Source organism: Hirundo rustica, chromosome 2, assembly GCF_015227805.2.
Source record: "Hirundo rustica isolate bHirRus1 chromosome 2, bHirRus1.pri.v3, whole genome shotgun sequence".
In the NCBI taxonomy this organism is placed as follows: Eukaryota; Metazoa; Chordata; class Aves; order Passeriformes; family Hirundinidae; genus Hirundo; species Hirundo rustica.
Genome location: NC_053451.1, coordinates 56,770,556 through 56,797,032, shown reverse-complemented (window position 1 = coordinate 56,797,032; position 26,477 = coordinate 56,770,556). Strand labels below are relative to the sequence as shown.

Genomic DNA, 26,477 nt, shown 5'->3' with positions numbered 1-26,477 from the left:
CTATCCTTTGCTGTAATATACCATAAAATATACTGTGTGTTAAATAAGAGATCATTCTTCCATGCTATAAGGAATTCTGACATACAGAGTCTGTTTAACCACCCTAAATCAAGCCAAATTTATTGACCAGAATTTCAGCTCATAATACATTTCATGTGGCAGCTTTTTAAAAAGTTTATAAATTCTCTACTCAAAAATGGAAAAAAATATTTCAAGGAGAAATAACTTCTTAATTTAAAAAGTACACTTGTGTTATTTCATTGAAAAATTGCATAAAACATAATCATATTTCAAACAGAACCAGCTTTAATTCTCAGTTTTTGACAATAGCTTTTAAAAGTCTTGACTTTAATAACTTTACAAGGAAAATATTCTGGGGCAAAAGTATCGTAAAAGCACACTGTGCAAAAGACATGCATCCGCTAAGATGTAGGTTATTAAAACAGCAAGAAGAGATGCTTGTATTTATATGGGAAAGCAGACCTATCAGTGGTAATAATTACATTTATTAGACTTGCCCTTATTTTCAGTATGAAAGCAGGCATATTTTAATATTCCAAACAACCACAAAACATTTTTATTTGTTTTGTTCATTAAAAGAAAAGAGAGGAAAACACTGCAAATAAATCTTATTCATGGATACAGATATCTCAGCTCATAAAATTAGTGAGCTCTCAGCACATGTTTTCTACTGGGTATTATAAACCAAATGTATAAAATGCATGGTTCCGGAGAGAAGTATATGGTTTTGCAGTTCACTGAATCCCTTCTTTAGCAACCTTTCAATTTCTCATCTGCGTAAGTAAATGAAAGCAAACCCAGTAGGTTCTGAGAACAGACAGAACACTTCTCCTTTATTTAAGAGTTAGATGAAAAGAGAAAATTACATAAAAAGAACGGAATTCATAGAAGCACAGAATAATATAGGCTGGGGGGCATCTCTGGCAGCCACTTGGTGCAATCCCCGGCTCTAGGTGTGACCAAGTCAGATCTGGTTGCTCAAGACTGTCAGGTTTGCATATCTCCAAGCGCAACCTGCTCTAATGCTTGACTACATTACTGTGATTTGTTTTTGTGGCTGGGTCTTTTTTTCTCCCCTAATATCCGAGTGGGATTTCCCACATCACAATTTGTGTCCATTCCCTCTCATCACTTTCCTGTTACAATAATCATCTGGTAGGGGGCTTCCTTATATCTCCCATTGGATACCTGAAGGCAACATTTAGATTCTGAAGATAACATTTATGTCTTTCCTTGAAATTCTTTTCCTCAAAAAATATCTTTTGTGGAAAAGCTATTGCAAAGACATGCCACGCAAAAGACACAGACATGTCTAATGTGCAGAAGATAACAGCTGAAGATAACAAACAACACCAAACAGACTCAGTTGTCTCAGTTCCATCATGCGTATCATACACTCCATCAACACTCAAGAAATGTCTAAAGCGTTTGATACAAAGACAAAACATACAGGTGATGTCCAAGCAGTGTCCAAGCCAGCTGACAGATTATCGTCTCCTTCAAAGGGCTTTTGAACAAGTCCTGGTTTGACATGTGTACTTGAATGAACAGTAAGAAAGGCAGTGGGAAGGGAAAGATTAGGTATACCACAGAGCTGTTTGGTTCAGGTATCTCTGCTTTCAGTTTAAAGATTTTTTCATAATTGGAATTTAAGCATCTCAGTCCTTATGATATCAGACATTATACACTGATGTGCTCAGAAATAAGTATCTAAATGTCCTGGTACATAATTTGGTTTAAGATGAAATGGTACATTACATCTATCTGTTCTACAGAACGAGTGGAAATCTTTAGATTTAATTTGCCAAGTATTTTGTTCTTTCCTGGTTACTTCACCCAGTGACCAAAGCACAGTGTGTACAAATAGCTGGTAAGTGGGAGAGAGCACACCGTCACATTGCTGGCAAAGCACTGATCATTGAATTCTTATTAAAGTTCTAATGTTTACATACATCTTAACTTTCGGCTTTCAGCACTTGAATTCATCTATATTTCTGTGTACCTTTTTTCTCTGACATTTCATGATTTCCCTTGAGACTATAAGGAAAAAGAAGCTGTTTATACATACATCAGATCCAGAAATTGATTCACTTTCCAAACAGAAACGTGAACTAATAGGATGGTGGGATTGTGAATCACATATTACAGGGTTTTAAGGCAAGCTGATAGTCATAAAATGAAGTTCCCTGGAGGCACTGAAACCCAGCAGAGCATATTAGAATATATTTTCTGAATAAAAATTTGATATTTTTTGTCCAATGGAATACATATTTTGAGTCAAACTTAGAATAATATGATTATTTCTGTCATCAACACATACTGATTTGACTGCATTTTAAAAAGTCAGCTACCAAATAGAGAATTTCCTCCAAAAACAACACAAAGCCTCCCACCACTGAGCCAACTCCAAGCTTCCCTGTTCCCATTCCTGTCAAGCAAGAAGTCATTTGCTAGCTATTAGATATAAAGTTCCTGTAAGTCATTAGTATTTCACTTTTTCAAGGATTTTTTTTCCCCAGTGTTTTTGAGGGCAGTCAACCAGCAACATTTGCTGTATGTGATAGACATCTGCAAGGAATGTGAATCCATACAAAATTCCAACTTTCAGACAACTCAAGCTAAATTACCAATTTGAAGTTTCAATATCACTCGCTGCTGTATGTATGCAGCAAAGACTCAGCACAAATAAAGGCAATCCTCTGTCCTGGAGATCATATTAGACACAACTAAAACAAGCTGCTGTTCTTGAAAGAGGAAGTTCCCATACACTGATTTCTCTATTTCTTTTACTAACTATTCCTTGAGTTTGTTGCACCTTCTGCAACACTGTAATGGAGTGAAATTTTGACTAGTAATAGCATTTGAAAATCTCCTGGAAAAAGGAGAAGGTTCGTCTGTTATTTTGATACATTTAGATCCAATGAAGGATAAAAAGTGGATTTATCTGAATTTTAGGAAACAGAGGGTCTGACACTTCAGACATGGGCATGATAACAGAAAAGGTGCTTTGTGTTCTATAGTACTCTCTCTGGACTATGTAGATGAGAAGATCTGAAATAGCCAAATCAAAAGGGAGATAACACCTTGAAAGTAAGATAAATCTTCATTTGATTTCTCAGGAAGAGAGCTTCCAATTAAAGAGGAAGTTTGCAGAAGGCTGAGAGATATAATTATAATACTGGCATCTTTATTTGGCTTGAAATGACAGACATATTCTTAGCCCTCTAAAAGCTCTTAAGACATCCTTAGTTAAGTCCCCATAAGCTTGAAATTATTTTTAAATAAGTGGCTTTATGGCAAAGCTGACCTGGGAACTTGCCTGTAGCAGACTCTGTTCTTTGTGTTGACAGAAGTTAACAGCTAACACACCAAGAGCGTACCAGGGCAAGTCAGGGAAGGGATTGCACTCAGAAAGATTGAGACTGCCTACCAGAGACAGAATGCAAACCAGAAACATGGCTCTGGATGACACAAGGACAAACTACGCAATAAATAAATTTGTGAGTTAAAACTGCAGAGATAAAGCAGATGCTTCACAAACAAATGAAGTTATTGATGCTGGAGGTATGGAGGGAGGTTCCCATGACTTGTGGGAGTTTGGCTGAAAGATGGAGTGGGAGGAGGAGAAATCCCAAATGAGATGTGAAAATGACAAGAGAAGAAGTATATTCTCGAGCACAAAAGCAAAGGCAGAAGAAAAGGTCAATAAGACTGAAGTAAAATTAAAGTGAGGTGCTTCTGAATATTCTTACAGTTATTATATAAATTACATACTTTCCGCGACTTAGCTGTTTAAAGGAGAATCATATTATTGGAATCAATATAAAACTGTCAAGGTGCTCCACACAAACACAAGCTTGGGTAACGTACCTGCCCTGCAACATTTGCCATCAATCTTAACTTGGTAAATCTCATCCATTCAGTCATAAATAACTGCCCAAAACCTCTGCCAGATGAGCACTATTTCCAAATTTCAGCTATATTGACACACCCAGAGTTAGCAGCTGACAAGTCATATATGAGGGAAAATGCCTCCCTCTAAAAAAGAGCTGCTGTCACAGCTGCTGTGTTCCACATGGAAATAATTCAAAGGAGATGTCATGAAAGAGCAGCTACACCCAGAATAGTTACCACAAGAGACATTTTTACTCAACACCTATTGCAGTATTTTTGCACTACTTTTGTTCAACTTAGTTAAGTTACCAAACATAACTTTTCTTTTTAAATTTTTTCAACTCCTCATAACTTCATGAAACTAGCTAAAAAAAAAAAAAAAAAAAAAAAAAAAAAAAAAAAAAAAAAAAAAAAAAAAAAAAAAAGTCCATGCAGCATTTTTAAGGTAAAACTTCAAACAGAGGCAGGTGGACATTGCCCAGAGATAAGCCCTGGGTACTTTAGTAGTTCTTGATAAGCAGTGTCAATGTTTGGAAAGGTATGGATGAGATAAGCAGTCTCACCCTACGTCTTGGTGCTGCAAATCTGGTGGAGAAAAGGAGGAAACTCCTTACATTTCAGAAGCTGACGCCTTTACACCTAATTCTGGCAAAGACTACAGCACCTCCTCTGGGAGAACCCTCTGTATTTTCCTTTTCTAAATCTTTTTTTCCTTTTCCTCTCTCAGAGCACCAAGAAGGTGAGGAGGTATAATTGAAGATGAATGGAGAGGGCAGACTGCCTTTTATGAGCTGGAGTGTTAATACAGTGCTGGATGGTGACAAATCTGCAAGCTCCAGGAAATGTGAGCTCAGAGACTCATATCCCAAAGAAAGGAGGATGCAGAGGGAGAGGGATTTTCTAGGAGGAAAAGGGCACTCACTAATCATAGAATGGCTTGGGTTGGAAGGCACCCTTAAGAACGTGTAGTTACAATCCTGCTGCCATGGGCAGTGACACCTTTCCCTAGACCAGGTTGCTCAAAACCCCATTGAACATGGCCTTGAACATTTCCTGGGTTGGGGCACCCACAGCTTCTCTGGGCAACCTGTTCCCATGCCTGCTACAGCCTTCTGCATCTTCCCCCAAGCCCCACTATCTCTGCAGAGCGCCTCACTCCTTTTCCCCAGCTGTTCTTAGAGAACTGATGGGGCAAGGTAACTTTCCCCACAGACACCTGACCACTTGTCCATCTAGGACATCTCCATCAGCTCAGCTATTATCTCAAACCCCTTTCCCTTATTCTCTGCATCCTAAGCTCACCCTGCTACTGCAGTGCCTCAGGCTCTGTCCACAGAAGCAGAAAACCTTGCACTGGTCCCTCATAGAGCTGAACATCTGAATGGCACATGCGTCCCTCTTGTGACACGTGTCACCTCTTCAGCTGGGCAAAGAGACACAAGAAGGCAACGTGCCCCCCTTGCAGTGACATGCCACTGGGCGTGGGGGATATTTATAGTTGTACCACCCAAAACGGCACTTTATGCTTTAATTTCTACAGAGTAAATCCTAAATGGAAATTTCCATAATTTTTGCTTTGAAAGTAATTTAAATAACTGCTTCATTCCCTATTTTAAGGAAAGGGAATACCATAAATGTCACAGTAATTTCAGTTACTTACAAAAACATTTGTAGAGATTTTAGTATCACCTCCTATATGCGAGCAGTATTTCCCTAAGTAAGTGAATGCATAAAGAACAGGTTTTATTGTAAGGTAATATTAACCTTGGTGAAATAATCAGTACTCCTGAAATCTCTGGTTTGGTTGACATAGATACTTGTTCCAGATAAACCTAAGATAAAAAAGATGATATGCAGCATTGAAGACAGCTTGTGAATTTCGCATAGCTAGTGAATTTTGGATCCACTGAAAATACTATGATGAAATGAAATACAATACTTTCTCATGTGCCAAATATTCTGTCTGGTTTTGTTTGGTTTGCATAACTACCCAAAATTCAGGTATTCATTCTTTTCAAAGCAGCTACTCACAATTTCAGATAGCAAGCATGAATAGCTGATGTTATGCCTATATATATACATAGACATGCCAGCCTTTGGACTGTGCTGTGCCACAAGTCATCACAGCTGTAAAACAGGCTGGATAAACTTGAAAAGAAAATATGGACAGAAATCCTGCTTTGCTGAACAGCATGCCCAGTAATGATCTCAGCTCTTAACACAATGACAGAATTCCCAGGATCTGCAAATTCCCGCCCTGCTGTATCAAAGTAGGTCTCCTTTTCACTCTCACAACTTTTTAGACTAGGGGCTATCACTCAATGGGTTTGAGGACTCACAGTTCATCCTCTTGTTATACAGTCAGGGTGGGAGCAAAGATGGGAGACAATCTTAGTTAATTTATCCTAGGCTGGCACCCCTCCTTCTGCAAAGCATGCAGTGCCTGCCTTGGCTCACTCTCACAGGTTTCCTAAACCGTGATAGAATGACGTAATCCCTGGCATTTTGTCACTGCTGTCCAAAATGTTCTCAGCAGCAATAGTGAGTATTGTCCAACATAATCAGACATTGAGTAATGTGAAGATAAAATAAAACAGAGAGACGAAACAACAACAGCCAAGGCTCCCCTCCACAAATGGATCCAGTCCACAAACCGAACCAGACATGCAAAATGCTCTCACAACCAGCACCATGCATTAAATCCACATCCTCCTACCCCAGGGCTCTGTTGTACATTAGGCAGTCTCTTCCCAAATGTTCAGCTCCCTTGTTAATTTTCTCCTTCAAATGACTGCTAATAATGAGAAGCAAACATGCCCCCAATTTGGGGACAGGAGCGGCTTTCAGCAGGAAGAGAATATATTCATTTTTTTATCTATTTGATGCTCTAAAATATGCATTTCTCTGGCTGTCAGATCAGACTTTACTCATGGCCAAGAAGTAAGCCAAGTAACATTCTTCATAGGCTGCAATTAAAAAAAACAAACCAGAAAGCATTGATAGTACCTGGATAATCTGCCATTAATAATTTAGATGTGCATGCCAGTACCAGTCCATCTGATTCTGAAAAGGAGCTTGGGCACATATTCTAGAAATGTTTGAGATGGGAAACAATCGGTATTTTTACAGAAGAGAGATGAAGGCAAGTGCCTTAAATGCCACATGGAAGGCTACACCAAGTCTTTGTCAAGCTTTGAACACAGATCTGTTCCACAGCAACAAGGTTTGGTCCAGGTATTTTGGAGGGTAATAGATAAATGTTGTGCATTACCCTATAAGACACCAACCACTGAAAATCATATCACAGTTTTATTCAAGATAGTTCTCACTGCAAAGTGAATATGGTGACAAAACCTGAGGCAAAGTCTGAAATACACTTGTTTTCATGTGGAAAATAGGAATAAACTATACACCCAAGCTAATACCTGCCCACCAGTTGATGAGCTGTGAGATGAGATGAGCTGTGAGACAGGAGACGTTTGTGAGGAGCACTCAGGCCACTGCTTCATCTTCTGTAGCATCATGTCCCTGGATTTTTTTTCAGAGACCAAACACAGGCATGAAGCTACTGACCTAGTCCTATCAAGGTTGACCATTCTTTTCAGAGCAGCATAGAGAAGAAAATAATACAAGAAGTCAACAAGCATCTGCTTTTGAGACCCTTATCACACCTTCTGGGGACTTTTCTCATCCCCCTAGCCCACTACTTTTGTAAGAGAGACTGTTGCGCTTACTGAAGTTGTACAGCTGCACTACAAAGGACCTCTGGTTTCTGTGAATTCAAGAACAGCAAGCAAGGAAATAGCTACATGTGGTTACCATTTTGTATCTTTATCTATTTTTTTGCCTTTATTATCTGCACAACATCTTTGTTGGACCTTCTTGATATTCATTTTAAGTCTAGCAAGTATGATAAAGTAGCTGAGATAAGTTGCTTTGCTCACTTAGACATTACGTCAGCATACCCTCCCCAGAAAGGATAAAATATTTATGATGATTAATACAAAAGACATTACAGAGCATTTCAGGAACATCAGAACAGATTAAATTTTAAAACAATAACATACCTAATAGCTTTCTCTACTTTGGGATATGAAGGGCTGTACCCAGGGTCTTTTACCGCTTCAAAAATAACATTAAAAGACAGACATTCTTGTACAATTTGTATTTAGGTCTGGTGTGAAAGTCAAGTAAAAAGCATGCTAAATTCAGATTATAGTCTTTTTAAACTCACCATGGGCAGGGAAAGTTGATGCCACGTTTAATATCAGCAAGCACCACCTGTGTAACCTGAAGCGTTGCTTATTTCATTGATGTAATGAGAAGCAATAACCCTTTGGGAATGATCAGCAGCCATTTTAGTCCTGCTTGATCAATGCCAGCTGAATGTGGTGCAGATCAGCTGCAGTGTGGGATGGAGCTGTGAGATGCCTTTCCAGGACCCTCTTCCCCCAGAGCTCAGCAGCTGTTTGTGCTCAAGCCTGTTGCTCACTCCCTGCCTACGCTGTGCTGTAGCTGTGCTCTGTCTGGCCCCGTGTCTTCCTGGTCCCAGCCCTGGCCAGGAAGGCCACTGCTCCTGCTCCTGCACTGCCACCCTCATAGCTTCCCTGGCCCTTAGAAGCAGCCTTGACACAGGGATGTGTGGAGAGATCCTGTATTTCCCATATTATCCCATATACCCGCAATTTCTTAGAAAGGTGCTCTACTCTTTTTTAATAGAATCATTTGGGTTGGAAAAGACCTTCAAGATCATTGAGTTCCACCATTAAACACTAACCCAGCACTGCCACCTTGATAAAGGCCAGATCCTAGCACTTCATGTAAGAAGTGGCACTCCTTGCAAGATTGAATTGTTCAGCCTGGAGGAGACTGTGGGGAGACCTCATTTTGGTCTTCAGCTTCCTTGTGAGGGGAAGAGGAGGGGCAGGCACTGATCTGTTCTCTTTCATGACCAGTGACAGCACCCCAGGGAATGGCCTGAAGCTGGAAGGGAGGTTCAGGTTGGATATCAGGAAGAGGTTCTTCAGGAAGATACCAGAGGGTGGTTGGGGACTGGAACAGGCTCCACATGGGAGTGGTCACAACCTCAAGCCTGACAGAGTTCAAGGAGCATTTGGACAATGCTCTCAAGCACAGGGTGTGACTCTTGGGGTGTGCTGCACAGGGCCAGGAGCTGGACTCAGTGATCCTTGGTGGTCCCTCAGAAGGTTCTACAGTTCCACAAAAAAATACCAGATCTTTTGAATTAAGAGGTTTTACACACTAATCTCAATTCAGTGAAATCTTTGGTTTCCCTGGGCTGGCTGAGCAATAGAGACAGGCTGCAGCTGTGGCCCTCAGGATGGAGAAGTGTTCACTGGACAGAAACAACCGAATCTTCCCAAAGCCCATCCTGGTGCAGTGGAGGGAGGCATTCAGAGGCTGGAATGCTTTTGAAAGTAAGGCTGTGCAGGAAAAGCAGGGTGATATCTGTTCCAGACCACAAATACACTGAGGAAAATGCTGACAAGGGATTCCTCAAGCATCTGTTTATACTGTGTAGGAGAGAAATCTGAGTAACAAGAGAGGACTTAGTGGCACATGCTGGAGGCTTTGTGCTGCCTTGAAATAAATAAAAAGATTTTGAAAATTCTACATAAGGATGTTTTCTGAACTCAGTAAGGACTGCATTCAGCTTGCAGGAATTTTGTATTATACCTAAACTTGAACGATAACATAAAATTTACCACAGAACAAAAAATTAGCTGTTGCTTCTTTGTGAATGTCACCTTTGCTCATTATGTTTCTTAATCACAAACAGGATATCATGAAAACAAATATACCTGATGTGTTAAAAGGATTAATTTTGCAACCCTGAGAACAATTATGAGCAAATTCAGCTGGGAGAAACAGTTTATTTGGGAAAAAGATGAAAGCTGGGACCTGTTTAAGAACATTTTATCTGACACTAAAAAAAGCCATTAACAAAGAAAAAACATGAATACTTGCCTGAATCATCACACTGGCCTAGTGAAGTAAAAATAGATATTTAAAAAAATCCACATCAGGGAACATAGGGATATGGATTGCAATTAATATACATTAGGTGATTAAAGAAAATGAAAGAAGGAAAAAAAAAAAATCAATGTTATGTAGACTAAAGAACATCATCAACTTCCTAAATATGAAAAGCAAAAGAGGGTTCTCAGCAATGACATTAGTGCTTTTCTGGACAGAAATTATAGTAATGCCAATAAAGATAGAGGAAAGTTAAAAGTGCTCAATAAATAAATCATTTCTGCTTTTGTTGGTGAGACGAAGCTTCTCTGAAGTTTACACTTCCACACTAAGTGTAACTCTGCACTTTTTTATTCTAGTTTCATGCTGATTTGGGTTTTTAAGTATTTTGATGGTCAGTGTTCCATTTTTATTGTCTTCTACAGCGTTTCCTTAGATTGAGCTTTTCTTCACTGTGTCACCATTTGGTAAGTGAAGCTGAAATGACTCTACAAAGAAGTAAAGTCTGTGACATTCTCAGGAGATGCCTGCAATCCCTCCATCACTGTCCTTGACCCACCCCTGCCTAATACATAGATGCACTTTACTTAGCTACTTTAATGTTTTAATTCACACTCAGCTATGATAAATACTTCCTTTGCTTGTAGAGTAGCTTGGAAGCATATTAAACAGCAGTTGTATCAGCACTTTTGTATAAAAACCTAAATTAGGAGGTTTTGAACCACCAGCATTGATTTTTAATTAATCTTAGACAAACAGAGAAATTCCAGAGCAGTGGAAGAATGCGAAAACTATGTCAGTTTTGTAAAAGGTAAATAGGCTGACCAAGGTCTAAACAGGCCTATAAGCCCTTCAGCAATCCCAAACAAAAAAAAAAAAAACCCAGAGTGCTTGCTATCAGATTTCATGCCATAAAGTGATTGTTAATCTTGCCCAAACAAGCTTCACTGACGACAGGGGTTTCCTCAACAAGACCACAAAAAAAACCCCTAATGGATTTCGTTGAAGCAAAAAGCATCCTGGAACTTCGACCAATTTGAAAAAAAAAGGGAAAAAACAGTAATCAAAAATTTAAAAATAAAATTAAAAAAAACCCAACAAACCCACATAGTATTAATCCTTACCAGTTGCCTTGTATGTCACCTCAACTTTAAAGAACTGTTTTCATTTAGACTTAAGTAGACAAAACCAGTAAAGAAGTTAAGCAGAATAATTACATAGCAAAAAGTCCCATCTGATGTATTAGGGTATCTTCTAGAATACTACGTTCTAATTTTTAAAACATTTCTGAATCCTTTATATTTCTTTGGGCTGCCTTTTTTTTTTTTTTTTTAGATCAAGAAGTAAAATTTAAAAAACACATGGAAAAAAAGATGCTCGTTTTTCAATGTTAAGGCTTCATGCAGTCAAGAGCCTTTAAGTGTAGGTGCAGAAAATGACATGGATGTTTCCTTGTGGATTGCTTTTATGTTTTCTGTACATAGTTCATATTCATCTAAGGAGCTAAAGAAATATCAGTGTAATGAAGGCAAACAGAAATCGTAAACTTTCAAAAAGTTTTGAGGTTTCAAATATTTTGAGGTCTATAATGTCATATTTCTTTGGTTATTCTTTTAAGAAAAGGTGAGACAATCACTTTTGCAAGGAAGGAAACTTCCTAAGACCAAATATTTATCAGGTGTCACTTGCAGTTAAAATATGCTTTTGCAACATATATGTAGGTTAAGATAGACCATAACACAATTAGCTAAAGTATGAATTAACTTTTGGCTTCCTATGTTGTAGAACCTTGAAGAATATTTTCTTTCCCAGAAGAAATAATCTGGCTTCTATTTATCAGGCATTCAAAAAGCGGACTCCCGACACATCCAAAGGCTGTGTTTAGGAAGCATTATTTGCCCATAAGAGTCACAGATCGCTAAGCAGATTTACAGGCTTGTACAAACGTTATCCTCGCTAATCTTTGCTTAAGAGTAAGTTGAGTCTGATACGACAGCCAAGCAGCTTTCAGTGTTGTATTGAGTTACGCTTCGCTGCTCATAGTGTCTTTCTTTCCTGCTAAATGATCAATCTCAATTTAGGCATTGGGGGTAAAAGAAAGATGAAAGAGGATGGAGAGAAGGCAGTCCTAGTCTCCACTTGGCCCTCCGTAAAGCACAACAGTTCCTGATCCACTGATGGTTTCTGTGTTGAACTGGGCCACAGGTAATTCCAAAAGCCTTGCATGAGGAGTGTTTGAACAGGGAGTGATTAACCATGTACATCACAGACACTTGCAGGTAATAATGCAATACATTTATAGTTAATACATTCAAAGCATCTAAGAGACTTCCTCATGACTGTGAAAGTCTCTAAAATTTAGATTATTTATTACCAAATATTTTACCTTCTTTCTTTAATTATTCTTCAGAACTTCTCTCTTACAGATAGGGAATATGAAGCATCAAATTCTACTTTCCTATCCCTAAGTATGTATAATTTGTAGAAAGAGAAATAATGTTTTAGTACTGACTCTTCTACAAATTGAATTACTGTGATCCTCTTTGTCAGGTGAAGAAGCTCAGTCTGCTACTCTTAGCAAGATTTTTTTTTTTTTTTTTTTTTTTAAAAAAAAGGAAAAAGGTCTTAATTTATAATTTTTTTAAAGAATCCTGCACCTTATAAAAGAAAAGTCAGTAAACTAAATAATCTCTCTACCCATAGCTGCTCAGGCAAGAAGGAGAGGATATAGAAGAAGCCTTCACAGCTGGGGCAAACCTGAGTGCTCTCAGGGCAGTGAAGATGGAACTCTCAAAGCTGAAAACCCTCCCCAGTAACCCCTTATCTCCAGGCCTGAGAACTAGGACCAGCGAGAGTGCAACCGGCACTTTTGCAGTCTGCGCTAGCGTGCAGAGCTAGCTCCAAATTACAGACAGCACCACACTTTCAGATCTCTGTGTATCACATTCAGCCCTGGATTACACCTGGAAGATTACACAAAGCATGGGAAGCCAGCGTACCACATACCCTCCACGTGCTACCACACAAACATTTCACCTTGCCAGCAGTCTATAACAGTATCAGTCCTGCCTCTCTGTGTGAGATAGGACTAATACAAGCATGTCTACTAAAACAGACATGTCTGTCCCTCCAACGCTCACTGATCAACTACTCTGAGCAAATAAGAGGAAGAGTCTTGGCAATACCATCGGAAATCTTGAAACCACCATATCAGATATTTTTATAGAAATACCATTCTTTTCGTGATTATATTACACTGGAAATTTACTCTGCGCAGTACAGCCATCAAACATTCTAGCTGCACTTGTTCCTGCATCCCCACTGTCACAGTGGGCCTGCCAATGTCCTGTCCTGCCAGCTAGGATTTGACATGCTGTGAAAAGCGACCTTGAAATCAGAGCTGCTGTGCAGCTCAACTTGCTGATAACTGATCTATGAGATAGCATGACAAAATGTGAACAATGATGCTTGACATCCCACATGTTATCATGTGCCAGAAATGTTTGGAGGGTGGAACAGAATGACATAAAAAGAAATTATGTGCAGCATACTTTTTTTTCCACGCTAGTTAAGTGACATTGCTTTGTCAGTTCAGTCTGATGCGGTAAGTACAGTATCCTATATATTTTCTATTTTGAAGAGGTACGCTAATCTGACAGAGAAAAGATTTGACTTCCTTTTATTCCAGTTGAAGTTGCATATATTTAAATGCAAAGTACACGTAATTTAGGCAACTGCTTGTAAGTAATCTCATTGACTAAATCCCAGGCCATCACACTTGCTTCTCTAAACAAGTAGAAGACTTCATTCTCGTCACCTGAACTTTCTCAGCAGATTCAAAATAAACGTATATTAAAGCAAGACTATATATAATTATGTTGGTTTTTGTTTTTTTTTTTCATGAAAGTAACCGCTGATGAACACAGAGCTTTTTCCAAATCAGCAATTGAGAGCATTTTGCAGCCTCTCAGAGAAACAAGTGGCTAAAACACAGACATTGCAAAGTTTCATCTGCCAGGGATCAATAGCTCTGGGCTATAGCGTGTGCACAGAAAAAGCTTTGTGTAACTCTCCATTAGGGGTCTGCCTACTCTAAAAACTAGACCACAGAAAAGAGTGGAGGGGAGACAGGAAACAGTCTGCCTTGTCCCTAGAGAAAAAGTGTTCAGCTTTCCTTGGCAGAACTTTTTTGCCCCGTACATTTCCCAGGTTTTATCTGCTTGGGGTTTGTTTTTGGTTTTGTTTGGTTTTTTTCCTCCACTTCTTTTCCAGCTCTGCCCTCAGTCTGAGAAAAATCTAGAATTCCACCCAAATGGCTACTTTCCTATTTAAACATGCTAATGACTGCCTTTCTCACAACTTTTTTGTTTAATGTGTTCCTGTCTGAAGTCCTTATTCCTCTTTGCACCTGGTAGGAAACACACACTTCAAGATGCAGAACATCCTGAGGGCTCCTTCTCAGCTGACGCTGTCATATGGCTGCTGTGCCATCCCTGGCTGGGCTGTGATTTTATTTATTTTGCTCCTTCTCAGCAGAAACAACAGCCTTTGAGCCCCTTGCCATGCACTTGCCTTTTTACCTGTGCAGTCTTACATCCAAACGCCCCACTAACGACACTGCAATGGATGAGCTGTGTACGCACTAACTCAGGAAGTGATTTGGTAAAATTAACATTTAGAAGCAGGCACCAGTAGTTATTTCACACATTATTAACTTATATTACAATTCAAATAAGCTTACAGCTGGCAAAAAAAGTCTCTTCTGTAAAGTGATCTCAAACATAATAGGCTTAATCAGAGATAAATTAAATTAGTCAGTCATGCATACTACAGCATATTAGCACCGAGTAGTTATTAAATACATTTTCTGTTATCAGTTGTGCAGGCAGTCTTGTAGCAAACAAAGTGCATGGGAAACCAGTAAATAAACTTTGTGTTTGGGAGGCTACATGTGTGACACTTCCTAGGTTTCATCAAATGTTACACGATCTTTACCACTATAACTGCCACCAGGTTAAGTCCCCATAAATGATTCAACTTCACTCCCAGGCAATTAGCCAAAAGCAGAGCAGACAGAACTAATGAATACCTAGACAGCAGATGTTCAGCATGGTTTTGTGTTTTGGAGGCGATTTCTTCCATGTCAGTTTTTGGAAAGAAAAAAGCATGCATGGATGAGTCATAGCACACAATTGATAAAGAAGAGAGAGGCAACATTTCTATTTCTTACAAAAATAATCTTTGTGTTTAGGGCTTTTCAAAATTTATTTTCTCCTTCGGTTTCACAACTCTAATTTGAAAAGGTGTTGTAGTTGTGTGCAAATATTGAAAGGCATTGCTGTTGCCTAGCTGCTATTGTAACTTCCTTTTCTACTGCTGTTATACCAGCCAGCAGCATCGCCTTCATCTTCAGCTGAAAATTTGTGTGAAAAAGAACACAACACAAAATCACTCACATATGCTTTACACGAGGAATCATTACTTTTGTGATACGATCCTAAAACCATATTTTTGTTCTCTCATCCATCTTTCAGAAACCCATCAGTACAGTACTTGGAAATATCATAACTTGCCAAGTCTGACCCGAAGACTTGGGAGCACGTCTGACATTCTCTCACACTCTGCACATTTAAAACTCAATGTAAGGTGACAAGAACATTAAGCTGCCCGCAGACCAAAATGTGAAACTAATCAGTATCTGTTCTGAGCCACAGGTACGATAATTGGAAAATTAAAGTGCCTGTGAACTGCTAGGGCTGGCTGCATCAAAAAGCAACACCTTGAAATGAATAATGAAGAAAAATGTATGCAACTATTTCTATTGACAACAATTTCAGGCAACTGCAGACTAAAAAAAATAACACTGTAGTTCTCATTTATTTTCTCTAAAGCTTGCCACTTCCAAGAATCACTTGCTAGGAAAGGTGTAGGCAGTCCCTGGTTAAAAAGTGTTTTAACTGGAAGCTCCTTTAACTCAGATGTGGAAAACAAAGGTTCTTTGCTGCGCCTCCTGTAACTATTGTCTGTGACAATTCTGGTACAGAGGACATTGGTCACAGCAGAGGCATTCAACATCACACCCTTCACCTGAAAATGTTAACATGACCTGTAAAAGTAAAATACCTTAACTAATATGTGATGGCAGCTCTCAACAGGCCTCTTAAGAAAATCCTTCACAGCAGTGTTGTTTCAAAATGTACCTTTCGTTTTTACTGCTCCCATCACGTACATCAGTGGCATGGCCAATCCACTGGATGAACAGGATGTCCTAATGTGGACCATCATGGATGGGGCTACTGCTGTGGCTCTGAAATGAACAGAGCAGGGGCTCTGTTTTTCAGGTGTGAAAGGGGGAGTGAGGCTAAATAAACCCTTCTTGAAAAGTAAATGGTGTATACATGCACACACATTTATACACACACACATACATATAAAAATATTGTGATTTTTTTCAGTTTCCTCCTCCCCTTTAAAGTCCTAATAGTAAAAAAACAAACAAACAAAAAAAAATCCTTCAGTCCTCTAGACACTGGAACTGAGTACCAGGCAGCAAAAATATAAACATTACTTATTTTTAAATGGAACTTACTGAAACTTACTAAGAGAATCCTGACTTCCAGGATTTTGATAGAATTTCCTAAGTCAAAGCATGTCACATGATTGGAAGTCACACTGGAATGAAAGGTTAGCACTGCAGGCAATGAGTATCAGTTAAGTTTTGAAGAAGAAAGGCTTCACCATTTTGAAGGCAATCTAAAATACAAATGACCAGCCCTGCATTCAGAGTATGTTACGACTATTCAATTACACATATATTCAGAAGCTTGGAAACAGAACCAACTGTTGTGTATTTATCGGGCATGAACATGTGTATTTGTGCTACCCATGGAGTTGTATCCATTTCTGCTTTCTTCCCACACACACTTTCCCCCACCATTTCTTAGCAAAACAGTCAATCTGTTTCAGATAAGTCTTCTTCAGGCCAGGCTTTTAAGAAAAGCAGTAAGAATGGTCTGCAGCAGACAAGCAGAATTTCTGCAGGTCCGTTTATTTACATTAGAATGGTGTTTCGGGCGAAAATACATTTGTGATGGTGCAGCTGTGCAAAGGCAGGATGTTCTCACGCATTACGTTTTCTGTCCTTTTCAGTTACCCATGATGGAAAAAATATGAAGTATTATTAAAAATTTATAGATTTATTTAAAGTGCAGTTGGGAAAAAGAAAAGTCTCTGTGCAGATATAGGTCTATACTCCAAATCCAGTCAATAAAGGCAGCAGAGACAGGAAGTTTTTAACAGCTAAAATATAGGAAATACAGTTTTATTCCATAGCTCTTCCAAGAATTTACTGCATGACCTTGAACAGTCTCTGAAATAAAGCAGATAAACCTTTGTGATTTTAGATACTATTTGATATGAGGAGAAACCTTGAGCCTCTGTGAGAAACTTTGCACGGGATTTCCAAGGATGCTGAGAACACAATATATGAGCACTTGGTGGGCTGAGAATTGGCCAAATGGCTGGACCCAGAGAGCTGTAATCAGTGGCACAAAGTCCAGCTGGGGACTGGTCCCTTGTGATGATCGATACCAGGGTGAGTACTGTTCAGAATCTTCATTAATGACCTGGATGATGGGGCAGGGTGCATCCTCAGCACATTTGAGGAAGATACAAAAGTGAGAGGAGTGACTGGTACACCAAAAGGTTGGTCTGCCATCCAGGGGCCTTGGAGAAATGGGCTGACAGGAACCTTATGCAGTTCAATTAAGGAAGATGTCAAGTCCTGCCCCTGAGGAGGAATAATCCCAAGTACCAATGCATGCTGAGCCATAGTATCTGGAAAGCAGCTTTATGGAAAATGATGTGGGAAACCTGTAAGATAGGTAATGTCCCCTTGCAACAGAGGCCAACAGTCTTCTGGACTGCATAAGGCAGAAGGTCACCAACAGGTCAAATGAGGTCATTCTTTCCCTCTGTTAGCATTGCGGAGGCACAAATGGAGAGCTGGGCCTGGTGTTGGGATCTCCAGTGTAAGACAAGACATGTGGAGTGAGTCCAGCAAAAGGCCATAAAGGTGCTGAAGGGTCTGGAATATCTTTGAGATAAGAAGGGGTTGAGAGAGTTGGGACTATTCAGCCTGGAGGAAAGGAGGCCTAGGGAGTCTTACTCATATGTATAATTATCTGATGGGGTGGAAAACAAAGAAGATTGAACCAGATTCTTCCCAGTGGCACCCAGTGCCAAGACAAGACAAAAAAGACAAATTGAAATACAAAAAAATCCATGTAAACATAAGATTTTTTTTTTTTTTTTACTTTTACTTCAAGCATAGTCAAGGACTGAGACAGGCCCAGAGAGGTTGTGGTATCTCCACACTTGCATATATTTAACATTCAAGAGGCCATGGTTCTGCACAACGTGCTATAGCTGACCCAATTCTGAGCAAAGGATTGGACTAGAATATTTCTAGGCATGCCTCACAGCCTTACCCTTTCTGTGATTCTGTAAGGATCTGCAGACAGAAAACACTTATGGAAATGAGGTCAAGTATTAAAAGTGGAAGTCCTAGACCTTTGAGATCATTGAGTCCAACTGTTAACCCAGCACTAAGGCCACAACTAAAGCATGTCACTAAGCACTACATCTACGTGTCTTTTGGATGCCTCCAGGGAAGATGACCCAAACACTTCCCTGGGCAGCCTGTTCCAGTACTTGAACCCCTTCTGTGAAGACTTTTTTCCTAATACCTAATTTTTTTCCTAATACCCAAACCTCCCCTACTGCTTGTTACTTGGGAGAACAGACTGACTCCCACTTGGCTACCTCCTTTCAGGAAGTTTAGAGGGCCATAAGGTCCCCCTGAGCCTCCTCTTCTCCAGGCTGAACAAGCCCAGCTCCCTCAGCCATTCCTCACTACATCTGTGATCCAGATCCTTCATTAGCATCACCCCCTCATCCAGCTAAGTAGGTCCATTTGTAACAGAAGGAGATCAGGTTGGTCAAGCAGGACCTTCCTTTCTTAAAACCCTGCTGGCTGGGCCTGATTCCTGACTTATCCTGTACCTGCTTGTGATGGCATTCAAGGTGATCTCCTCCATGATCTTTCCCAGCAACAAGGTCAGGCTGATAGACCTGTAGTTCCTTGGATTCTCCTTCCAGCCCTCTTGTAGATGAGCATCACATTTGCCAACTTCCACCAACAGGGACCTCCAAAATTTAGCCAGGACTGCTGGTAAATGGTGGGGAGTGCCTTGGTGAGCACTTCCACCAGCTCCCTCAGTATCCTTGGGTGGATCCCAATTGGCCTTATATGCCTGTGTGTGTCTAAGGGATGAGGCAGCTCACTCACTGACCATCCACCCTTGGACGATGGGCGCTTCATTCTGCTCCCTGCTCCCGTCTTCCTCAGAGGGCTGGGTACCCTGAGAACAACTGATCTTACTGTCAAAGCCTGAGGTAAAGAAGGCATTAAGTACCTCACCCTTTTCCTCATCTTTTGTCACTGTTTCCCACTGCATCCAATAAAGGATGTTGATTCTCCTTTGCCTTCCTTTAGAAACATCACCAAGAGGCTACATGAGATGAGTTTGTACATATAGGCCTCCTCCTGCACCCTCAGTTGCTGTCTGTATCTTGGCCTACATAATTTCTTTGCAGAAAACTAAACACAGCAGAGGGAGTATCATCATCTTTTTTTACTGATCCTCTACTCCAGAAGAAATGTGAAAGAGGCCCCATCCCCTCTTGTTTTCCCTGAAATAGTTGAAGATGGACCATAGCACCTCTCTTACTTTATGTGACAGTAAAAACATCTGAATTCTTCCTTTGCCCTGATGGCCTGGGAGTAGGGAAACTCATGGCTTTTCCTGCTTAACTCCTTTATGTCCTGAATCTCTTTGGACTGGGATTATGAAAGAGAAGCCACAAGGCTTCTCTGCCCAGTACAGAGGGAGAGCACTTAGCAGGCATCTCCCTTGCACATTTTGTGCAGATATTTACACAACATTATATATATATATATATATATATATAAAAAGCAGAAAAAGATTGAGTCATTTAGAGAAAGAAGGAGCAAACTACGTGATGGAAGAAGGGTAAAACACAAAAATGAGGATGTAGTGAAGGTAGGTGTGAAGGCAACATGAAAAGAGTATACTCAAAAGTAAATAATGCAACCTGACGTCTCTCTTACTTAAAGAAAAACATAAAATAAGAAAGACTGGACAGCTTTTATCACACTCTTTTCTGGAGCATTCACATACCAAAGAGTTAGCTATTCTGACGTGCAATTTCATATGATCTGCCAAATGCACCACATTCCCAAAATTATAATGTACAAAGTTTAAACTACAAGTTGATCCTTTTCAAAGCTCTGTAAAAAAGGCCATTTTCACAAGTACACAGTCACAACCTCCCAGCCATCAATGTCATGTGGTTTCCTTTAAGTAAAATATGAATAAAAATCTAATGACAGAAAGGAAAATTTCATTCCTCAAAATGCATTCTGGAACTCACATCCCATCATCACTACAGCTCTAATGTCCCAGTCAGAGCTGAATAACAAGTAATAGATTAAAAAGCTCTGAATATGCACTTGATATTCTCCTCTTCCATTACTCTGCTGCACTCTCTGCTCTTTTCCTGTCCTTAGTATTGGATAAGACTTATAGGAAGAGATTCTTCTCCGACACAGCTATTGAAAACCCGATAGTCTGATTTCCATTATTCAGTTTGATTTCTGTCACCTCTCTGAATCCATTCTCTCGGAAACATAGATTTCTTAACATCCATTACACAAATGTAACTTCCTCATTATTCAAAAGCATAATGCCAGCTTCATTTTGCACCTGTTTCTTGTCTCCTTGCTAAAACCTCTTTTAAATATCTTTGCTGCTCACTCCTGCAATTTTTTCTTTACCCTAGAGCAGCATTTCTTCTAATTAGCTATGACATATTTTTTCAAAATCACCTGAAATACTCCTCAAAACCTACACATTTCCTGTTTTATGCCTGACATGCCTCTACTTGCAGATTCAAGAATTATAGACTGCCCCAGGGTTCAGATAAGAAGCATTCAGTGAAGTGCTGTATGACCACTGCAGAATAAAAAAATCAACTTTATAAACAGAGCCTGGACAGTACATCAAAAATACAATGAACATACGTTCTCTTGCATAAGCAGTAAGTAAACTGCCTTATGCATACAGGTTTTATTGTCTGCTTCCAACGAATTCATCTCATTTTCACTATCAATAAAAAATATGGATTTGGGGAAGCATAAAATGAGTTTAAGGAAGAATTTTTAAAACTCTCATAAAATGATGGATCTACTAAGTAAATACATTGATTTTGAATGCAGTGAAATAGTGAACATTACTCCTCTGTGAACAGATAGGCAGAGGTAATGTCAGGATTTCCCCTAACAGCCTTGTTTTTCAGTCGTTTCACAATTTGGCCTGTAGACTCCCACTGCAGACTACATTTGGCAAAGAATGCTTCAGCCTGGGAGTATTTTCTTGCCGTAAATGATTTTTTAAAACAAATTAAATCTGTGTCATTTTTATGTAGCTAGCAGTGCAAAGGACATTGTCTATGCTTGTTGGCGGTCTTCAAAAATAAGGGCTTTTATTTTTAAAATTTGAAACTTGGCAAGTGATAAATCCATAGAACTGTGCAGTCAAATCACTTGGGGTATTCTGAAGGCAAACACAGTTAAAAATAACAAAGGGTTTGACTAATTAAATAAAATTAAATAAATAATAATAAATAAACCTAAGGGTTTGACTTGTAAATTTTGAACAGAATATTTACAGTTCTTCTTTTATGTGAGGCTTTCCAAAGTTATTCCTGTTCTCCAAAGAAGATTTAAAGAATGTTTCAGCACACTCTTTAGCACATAGTCCTTCAGCAATGCAGAGATCGTAAAGGTGTATTGGAGAGATGACACCAGAGATAGGGAGTCCTCATCATCTCAGCCATTGATTTGCTAATCCGCATCGACAAGCCGCTTTCAACACATTTTTAATCCTAAGAAAGGGACACTTTAATGTCTGTGTTTAGCTCACCCCTGCTGTCCAACAGTGACTTCATGTGAGTTGTCTTATGTTAAAGGCAGAAAAAATTGTGACAGAACTAATTTCCAGCTCTGACTAATCAGACTGGGATCTGAAAAGGAGATGGACATTCCTCTACCTGCATTCCTCTACTAGTATCAGAATACTGGCAAAAAATATTAGGCCACTGTTTATACTTCTGCTACCCCACTGATTTCAAACCCTGTAGTCTCTTCCACAGCCACACAGACTTTATGTCTTCAGTACATTTGCATAAGTGACAATCACTTATATGTAAAGAACAACTTTGCTGCTGTAGCAGTAAAAAGGAAAGACAACCTAGTTTTCTCTCCTATTGTTGCACTCTCTTATACACTCAGTAAGAACAAAAAGCCAGAATTTACTGTAGACACTGAAGAGGAGTGTATGTGACTCTACAGAAACAGAGAAAGGACTTCTCAAAAGATATGTTGTTTGACTGTTTGACATGTTAAAACAAATAGATATCCATACCTCCAGCTCTTGCATACAACAGGTTGATCAATTCCATATATATTAGTGCTGTTAACTGTCCCTTCTTCCTCCCTGGCTCTGTGGCAGAGGTAGCAGAAAGGACATGCCTATATTCCATTTACTCAATACCCATCCTATCCATAATATCACATAACCAGTTTGGTTCAAGCTAAAATGGGAACCTCTGTGTTGGGGCTTAGCAGGTGTAAGCAGATGATCCCTCTTCTACTACTCTTCACTTCTCAGTCAGTGACCTCAGAGAGTTAGTCTCGAATCACCAAGCAATAATTCAACATTTTTGCAAATACCAGATTTGCAAATACCAGAAAAACCTTGCCTGTCTGCAAGGCTGGAACTCTGGACCCCTTTGTGTGCTGACTTTTAACGAAGTGTAATAATTCTGCTGTGACAGAGAGAGCCTGCAGCTGTGGAAAGAGTATCCAGGTGCACCTGTGTTTGCATTTAGGTAGATGGAGGGGCATATACAAGGCTGGTTGTCATCAAGAGGAAAATGTGACATCAGAGAGGGCTCTAGCAGCTTGGAGAACCCACAACAACCACCAGATACCTGCATTCCTTTAGATCAATCTGTTTGACTCTACAGTGCAGGTGTTGGACAGATGGATGGTTGGATGGATGGATGGTTGGATGGATGGATGGATGGATGGATGGATGGATGGATGGATGGATGGATGGATGAGAGTTTTGTGAGTTTCTGGAACAGCTCTTGGGTTCTGGGACAGCCTTGATGGCTAGAAGGACAAATGCACACAGTTAAAGGTAAACACTTTGCACAGGTGTTTCCGTGTCCTAGTGGATTCTCTGGTGGCTGGTAGTGGAAGATCTAGTTGATGCTTCTAAGGGTAAGAACTGTCTCTCAGTACTGAAGCAGGATGCCCGAGGAATATTTTGGAAGAGCCGCCAGTCATGCACTTTGAAAGAGTCAAGTTTCCAGAAGGATGACTGTGGCTGACTGCTTTTCAGTGTCACATGAAGGATTAATCTCTCTGGGGAAGTTGGACTGGATTAGGTGGTTTGTTTAGGGTTGGCAAGAGTGTTTTTGCAACCAGTGCCAAGGCTGGAATAAAGTGGAGCACAGCTATATTGGAATGAATTAAAATGCCCAGATATACAAGAACTCCAACAGCATTCTGAGGTTTGTAACTTCAGTAACAATTTTTCCAAGCTTTAGGAGAAACAGCTTTAAGAGCAGGTATTCCTTAATATCCTATATAAAATAACACCATTTAAATGTTACATTTTATAGCTAGGCTGTATTGAGTTTTATGTAATACTTGTAGCAGAAGGGGCTCATCTGGAAATGTGTTCCTTTGTTATGAGAAATAGTACAAATATAGGATAAATCACATGCAATGCATGGAATTACAGAGATCTACACCTGAACAGTTAAACAAGAGCTATTCACAGCCTTCAGAGACTACAATTTTTCCTACAGATACTCTGGGTTTTTTTGCTGTTTTTTGGGTTTTTTTAAATTCACACTAACATAGTGCTTCTATTATTAATATGTGATTTGGTGCAGGATATTTACAGATACATTAATTAATGGGAATAATTGATCTAAGTTTGTAAAATAATAAGTTAGTAGTACAATCTTCAAAGAGGTGTTCATAACTTGCAGATCTCATAAACTTCAGTGCTGATATGTGGGAGTTAAATACCTGCAGAAGGCAGGAAATAGTGTTTTGGGTAGTTAGTTTTGGTGTTCATATATTCATATGAACTGTAAAATGAGAACAGACAACTAAAAATATCTTAATAAGGCACAGTGCCAAAAACAATGAGACAGAAACATTTTTCTGGTGAGATTACTCTGCAGTAATTTAAAAGGAATAGTTTAAAAAGTAGAAAGAAGCTAATGACTGCAGGCAAGTTACGTTGCAAATGTGCTTTTCCTTAGCAAGCTGTCACTGTGTACAGAGGTGAAATATAAACCTGTGAGTAAAGAAAATACATGCCTATATTTTAAAATATTATGTTTATATTTTATTATGTCCTATTTTTCAAATGCTGTTAAAATTATCAAGCATAAAACTAATATTTATTCCTCTATTATAAGCACCAAGCTACACTGCAAACTCAGGACTTACAGCTATACAAACACATCTTATTTATGTACACAAGGAGAAATATGTCTTGTTGGGAATTCAGCCCAAGTGTGTGGTCATCAAGCTTTAAATCAGAGACTAACATGAAGATGTATGTAAAACATTAACTCTTCTATTATTACTATTATTATTTCTTAAAGTATTTTTCAGTCACAGTTTTTTTCCCATTCAATAGTCTGCCACTTATAGAGGTGCAATGGTTTGTGCTCAATTATTTTTAAAAGTAAATAAATAAGTAAATAAATAAAAAGAAAACTCACTCTTGAAGTGGTGATTTTTTAGGGAAAGACAGAATATACCCATGAGAACCAGACTGCAGAGTATTTGCCTTCTCCATAATGAAGCTTCAGATCCTAGGCATTTGCAATTACAGTCCCTTCCACAGCAGGAACTGCTGTTGTTATTGATATCTTTTATAGTCCATGTCATGTAGAAGGGCTCCCAGAAGGTTTGGTATTTTAAGAGCAAAGCAGGCTGGATTGAAAATGGAAGCAGGTTGAAAAGCCTGACATTTCTGCTAGTCTCCCCTTAGAAAAAAATTCCAGTAGATCGAGATATGAAGAATACAGGAAAAGCAAGCTATGACACTGTCCTGGTTTAAACCGATAAAAACAAACCCAGCTGAAAATATGGATTGTATTCTTTCCCCTTGAATGGCAATGAAACAAACAAACAAACTATACATAAAATATTCACCTTAAATAACTTGAGCAACATGCATTTTTTTGATTGAATAATCCTGCAGATCTGTAATTGCTGATTAGAACTTCACCAGCCATGAAGGCTGAAGTTTTCAATTTGAGATATCTGCCTCAGGCTCTCTTCCCTCACCTATCCTCTCCTGTCATCCTGCTCCCAGAAGATCAAAAATTAAAAGCAACTTATGCTAGTTCATCTAAACAATTGAATTGTTTTTGAGAACATAGTTAACACTGATATTATTTCTGCCCTTTTTTCTTTTTTTCTTCATTTGAGAACACCTATTCAAATTTGTCTGCATAGGCCTGTGATCTGCAAAATGGTTACTGCTTGTCCTCAGCAGAGAATTCACATATCCTCATAAATCAGACTTCTGGTAGCACCAAATTCTCCGTAGATGATGTCTGCACCTGAGTGTAGCCCAGCCCATGGAGCTCCAGTCCCCCAACTGCACCTTCACAAATTAAACTGACCTTATTCCAGGACCACTCCTGTTGACCCTGGGCACTATCTCTAAGACGACAAAGAATCTTTTTCTTTGTGCCCACTCTCTCCCCTAAACTAATGTCCTATTGCCATAGGAGAAGAGAAAACTCCAGAGAGGATCCATGTGCCCTCCTACCTTTTGCCTCCTGGAAAAAAAGACACTAGGATCTGGAATAGACTGTTTAGAGTCAATGGAAAAAAGAGGTTTTTCAGAGGGGTAACTGATCTTAGACACTGTATTTTAGCTATAGCTGATGTTACCTGTGTATTTCATGATGGTAGGAGCTGTCTCTGGAAAGGTTTATTTCTCTGTGGAGGATACAGAGGAAGCTCTGAGAGGCTGGTTCAGATGTCAATGTCTATGTTTCAGATGACTCAAAAAGGATAGACTAAACTTACTCATTCTGATTTTGTGCAAAGAAGTAAATAGTGGACAGAAAAGATACCAAGGTGAATAAAAGATGTAGGAAAACACAGAAAGAAAAAAAGAGGAAAAAAACCCCAGAGACATAGTATGGGAGGAAAACACACAAGTGGCAGAATAACCATCAGCTTGGAAGGTATAAAAGTTAAACCAGTCTGTAGGTATTGCTTACATGTCTCTCTTCAGAAGGTGGAATTGATTCTAGACAGCTTAATTTCTCACATTTCTCTGTTTTAACAAAATACCTCTAAAGTTCACAAG

The 26,477-nt window shown here is 39.3% G+C and overlaps 1 protein-coding gene across 10 annotated transcripts in view; it reads right to left on the bottom strand.

Moving 5' to 3' along the window:
* Window positions 1-26,477, bottom strand: part of ENOX1 (ecto-NOX disulfide-thiol exchanger 1) — a 357,513-nt gene that overhangs the window by 160,810 nt on the left and 170,226 nt on the right. Inside the window, exon 1 of one of the 10 annotated variants that reach the window (XM_040055208.2) lies at window positions 8,150-8,170. The exons of the other annotated variants lie outside the window; for them this stretch is intronic. The gene's annotated coding sequence lies outside the window, so the exon portion shown is untranslated. Of the gene's footprint in view, window positions 1-8,149; window positions 8,171-26,477 lie in introns of those variants that run through there. 10 annotated transcript variants of the gene reach the window in all.